We start from the raw sequence: 6,000 nt of genomic DNA on the forward strand, positions 1-6,000 counted from the left end.
AAATAAAAGATAAATAAACGTCCACGACATATTAGCCACAATTAGGAATTGTGTAGTAGGTAAATTCCAATACACATGGATATTTCTTATCCACAGAGTCACAGTGTTCAGGAAGTCAGAGGTTCAATACAGCAGTTATTATAATTGTGTCGTTAACTTAATTTTTCGTCTTATACATGACTATCATCCTGGATTCATCAAATTTACCATTAGCTTTACATTTATTTCCTCTCTTTTCTTACTCGCTTCCATATTCCATTCTGCCGCGCACTGTATTTGGCTTATCTGTTTAAAGGATAATCCGTAATTGGGTAATGTACAAATAATAGTTCCGTTATGTACAAACAATATTCCCCCGTTTTGAACTCATGATGAAAGAGGAATCAAATTGCCGTACCTGGGCAATATTCCTCTTCCTGACATCTTTTATCCTAACCAACTTCTCTTTGATTTCCGATTCTTTTAAAGTACACAAAAGGTCCATAGATTCAAATTCAAATTTTAAAAAATTTATTGACAAAGATACATCAAATGGGATGTATTAGCGTGCTAATGCAACCCCAACAAATATAATTTTTACAATGCTCTTTTATCTATTCCAAGAAAACCTTGGAAACTTATTAAAAATTCTTTTTTGTGAAATTATTATTCAAGACAAAACAAACTTGCTCAGTAACATTATTAATAGAAACATTTCTAAATTCCCTAAGGTTATCACATTCTAACATATAATGATGCAGAGTATGCTTCACCACATAATCTACAGGGTATACCATCACCATCCATATGTTGCCAACAATAATTATACCCCAACCTCATTCTCATAACAAAAGTATCAACTTTCGAAAGTACCTTACCATATGTAACTTCAGTGTTTTCAGTGACAAACAAACAATGCCCCATACTGACGCTGCCCTCTTCCAAAACCTTTATAGCCTTTTCTGTCCCCCAGACCTCTCTTCTTACTCTCATTCCTCTTTCTATTCTATTTAGGCTCATAGAGGTTTTTATGTCAATGTAAGGCTTTCGTGTGGCTTCCTTGGCCAGATTGTCAGCAACTTCATTTAATAAAATACCAATATGAGATGGAACCCAAAAGAACTTTACAGTTACTCCTTTAAGGCCGGTTCCCACTTGATGAGCTGGAAGCCAAAATTGTGGCTGGCCGCCAATAAACATGCTGGCAGCTCAAAACTGAGCTGCCAGCTCGTTTTTGTTAGCTGCCAGCTGATCATCGATTGCCTCCCAGCCAACAATTTTATTCGTTGCTTTGTGCTTGTACCTTTGAGGTGCCAGCCAGCAAAAAATAAATCAGTTCATTTTTTGCTGGCAGCCACATTAGGCTTGTTGAATGTTATTAACTAATTACATACTATTACAGTGATTGTTTTAAAGTGAAATGGGACCAAAAGTAGTAGTTAATTAGGACACCTTTGAACACCTATGTCAAGAGGTGGAAAAATTCCCTGCTATATGGGACAAACAGCATCCAGATCACAAAAAGCCCAAATGTATTGCTGAAATGTGGGCCCAGATAGACGAGGAGTGTCCCGAATATCAAGGAAAGGCCAAAGGCGAATGGACCAAACCGGGCGGGGTACGAGAGCGATTCCGAAAAGAAATACAGAAAGGAAAGAAAACAGTGAAAAGTGGAGGGGCTACCAAAGAAGTGTGGGTCAGCAAGTGGCCACTTCTCAATGTTTGTAAGTTCCTTCTGTCTCAATTTGGGCACAGAAGTACCGAAGGAAATCTTGAGGAGGATGCGTCTGAAAACATCGAGAAATCGCTAGTAGCACATGAAAATGCAGAAGAGGAAGAGGTACAACAAGAAAAAACCGCTACTGATAAGTCAAAGGAAGAAATCAGAGTCGCTATTGAAGAAAAGCATGGGCGAAAAGAATGAAGCCAAAAACCAGAAACACTATTTGAAAGATGAATATCTTACCAAAATATTGATGGAAGACGATGATGAAGAGGATTTGTTTGGGAAGACAGTGGCGAAAAAACTTAAGAAATTACCGACAGGGCCCCGAACTCAGGCAATGATTGATGTACTGTCCTGCCTCCAAAAATATGAGAATCCCTACCCGTGTCATAGCAGTATCTCGGGATTACCTTCTTACCAAGCTTTTTGGCGCCTTCGCCTAAGCAGCATAAAAGCAGCAGGTTTCCGGCGGTTCACCATCATCAACAGTCAAGTGGGAACTGAGATGCAAGCATAACCACAATCGGCTTGCAAACCAAGCTACAAGCCAAGCTTACAAGCCAATCAGGTGTTCCTCCAGCCAGCCAGACTGGCTGCCAGCCACAATTTTGGCTTCCAGCTCATCAAGTGGGAACCCCAGCCTTTTACAGAGCACAACCACCTCGCTACTACTGGGAGTTTTGCTATTTAAGGCTAGCAAAGCACTCTGCGAATCAACAAACACAAATATATCCTTTATTTTATTAACAACCATTTTGAGGCCCTCATGTATAGATGTAACTCTGCTGCCGTAGATGACGTTTCATCTTCAAGCCTCTAAGACAGCGTTGCATCCACACTAATATCATTTTCATAATACTCACGAACAACCACACCCCAACCAGCTTTATTACCATTTACAGAGCCATCACAATATATATGAATGGTATACACCAAGGTAACATATTCAGTTTACTAAGAAAGGATTGTATTAACACACATGTATTACACTCGCTCTTTTTATAGTCCAACTTACTTATACATATATTTAACCTACAACACAACCACGGCTTTGGACATTTTACTCTTTCCAAATGAACACAGTATTTAACAACGTCATATTTCAACAATATCCTATATAGTTTTCTCAAATGACCATTAGGTCTGTTCGAGATTCTAAAGTTACCAGACATATCAATGGCCTTTTTTAAAATCTCTTCACCCCTCCTTATACTGCGGACAACTGCAGCACAGACTATTCTTGAACTCTCTCGGAGAGACTTGGGAGATTCATCTCCATTCTCATGATTTCTATGCGCGTGCTCATGGGACAGCCTAGTATTATGCGCATTGCTTGATTTTGTATTATTTCTAACTTCTTTAATTCTCTCTCCGGATAGCAGATTAGCACCGGGGATGCATAGTCAATAACTGATCGAACTGTACTTATGTACATCATTCGTAATACAGGTATACCGGCACCATTGCCTTTATTAGCCAACACCTGCAAAGGTCTTAATCTTGCCAGGCAAATATTTCTAACATAATTGACATCCATACTTTTGTGAAAGCCAATGTACATGCCAAGATATTTATACGTTCCTACCATTTCCAATTGCCTCCCATTAAATGAGATCACGTTTTTAATTGGATAACGTGATTGGATTTTACTTTTACTCTCATTAATAACTAATCCCATGTGAAAGCATAAAGTATGCAGTTCAGCTAAAGCCTCTTTCAAAACAACCTCATCTGTGCACTGGATCCTTATGTCGTAAGCGTATATTACAACTTCTGTGCCACTAGGAAAAGAATGCCTTGCAATACGATCCATAAGTACATTAAACAAACTAGGACTTAAGACGCCCGCTGTGGCGTACCCAATTCCATATCCATTTCTTCAGACTCATGCCCCTGAACCCAGACCTTAGCCCGCCTTTCACTTAAGTAGCTTGCAATTCACCTTAGCAATGATCCCTTAATACCCTTATTAAAACAAGCTATTCGAGTATGACATCTTTATTTGCCCTGTCAAATGCTCCTTTGAAATCAATAAATGCCTTACATTTGACATTGCTGTTGCACAGCACTCTTAAAGCACAATCTGCTGTACTCTTTCCTTTAATAAAACCATAAAGATTTTAAGAGAATTGATCACCAATGACAAAAAGTAATCTATTAAGAATCATCCGTTCCATTAATTTGCATATACAAGATGTTAATGATATGGGGCGATATTCTGCATTACTCTTAGGTACAGGTACGAGCAATGCCAATTTCCATTTAATGGGTAATTTGCCATTTTCAAAACAAAGATCGATCAAATCAAGTAGTGGGCTATCTTCCATCATTATAAGACAATTTATTATTTCATATGTTACCCCATCTTCCCCAGGAGCAGTCGACTCACCTTTCTTAATTCCCAACAACAATTCATCTTAAGTAAAGGGCAAACTAGTCTCGTCCACCATATCTATTTGCATTCTTACTAACTGTCGTCGCTGTGTTCGACGGTTACGTAAACTAGCCTGAACATTGTCCGGTAAATTACTAAAGCTAGAGGCAGATGACCATTTCTTCATTAGTTCATTTGCCATTCCTTTTGGGTCATGATGTGCAATGTTTTTTCTTCTGATCCCTCTAACTTTATTCACAGCGTTCCATACACCGCTGAGGGACTTCATAAAAGATACCTCCTCTAAAAAGCGATCCCAGTATTTTCCTCTTGTTCTTTTTCGTACTTCAGAAGTACCGTCTGCAATTTGTATCATAACCTCTCTATTACTTATAGAATCTATTACTTTAAGTAAATCATCCAGAAACACATTCTCATCATTTCCATGTCCATTTACATATTTGTAGTCCCTATACCATTCACCAACCTTAGCCATAAATGTAACCTTCTCATCATTCTTGATAGTTAATCTTTATCGTTTCGGACTGAAAGTTGTCCTTTGTATACCTAGACTCACTTCAAGAGCAAAATGTATATTTCAAGTTAAAGGAAACCTGAATTGCGCCAAGGAACTGTATTACATAATTTATATTCTCATTTGATGCCCATTCCTTAATTGTACTTTAATTAACAAACATGATTCATCGAAAAGATGAGAGAAAGAGTAGGATAGGTGTTTATGTGTGTAAAACAATACAAGAATCCCATGTACTACTACTATTACTACTACTACCAACATCTGAATCTTCATTCAGAAAGTATATAGGCGGAGTGTCTAGTAAAGTACGTCATACTACAGTGTCAATGAGTGGTAGGGCCTTCAGCAATGACATTTCACTAGCATCCCTCTGGGTGCTTACTAAATTTAGCTAAGTTTCCCTTAAAATTTCTATGATTTACTCCAATAAGTGCCTTAATTATAAACATTAGATATCAGTTCATATTTTTGCCAATTAGGCCGTGGCTTCAAATAGTTATTTCCAAAATACAATCCATATCCGATGTTTTGGAAGGTGACCGGACAGTTTGATACTGGACTTATTGAAACCGGACATTTTGATACCGGACATTTCGTTACCGGACATTTTGTGGCTAGGATTTTTTACTACCGGACATTTCGATACCACTATGTGTGTGCGCGAAGATAAGAGTTTCTTATAATTGGTTGTTTATATAATTGCCACACTTTTCTTGTAATTGGTTGTTTTAATTTTTTTTCAAACACCTGCTATTTATAGTGAACATTGGTCGGAACCTAAATATTCTCAGTTTTTTTATCACTCTCAGTCTACTACCAAAGGGTCAACTACTAACGCTCAGCTATCAACGATAAATATAGATATTCTTATTGTATCACCCATGGCTCGTCTAATTGCTTCAACAAAAAATGGAAAAAATTAGTGGATGATCTAAACTATATATATGATAAACACAAAACTAATAAGGATGGTTCAAAGCAGTATTGGCAGTGCGAAAATAGGATGTGTAAAGCCTATGTTGGTGATATTGACAACAAAATCGTTAAGACTGTAGGTGAGCATAATCACAGTGCTACAGCAGCAAGAGTGGAATCAAAATTAGCACATCATCAAATGAAAATAATGTCTGGTTCAACACAAGATGCTCCTCGTACTATAATATGTAAAGAAACCCAAAATCTGAATGTATGTGCTATTTCAGAATTAGCTTCAGTATCTTCGTTGAGTCGTAGTATCAGGCGTTGGAGACAAATAGAAGAAAATGTACCGCCTATACCTCAGGTACGGCATGGTTATTTGATTCCTGATCAGTATTGTTACCTTGAAAATGGTTTGAAGTGGCTACAATTTGACAGTGGAGTACATGATACTGAAAGAATTTT

This window comes from Macrobrachium nipponense, chromosome 8, assembly GCF_015104395.2.
Source record: "Macrobrachium nipponense isolate FS-2020 chromosome 8, ASM1510439v2, whole genome shotgun sequence".
Classification (NCBI taxonomy): Eukaryota; Metazoa; Arthropoda; class Malacostraca; order Decapoda; family Palaemonidae; genus Macrobrachium; species Macrobrachium nipponense.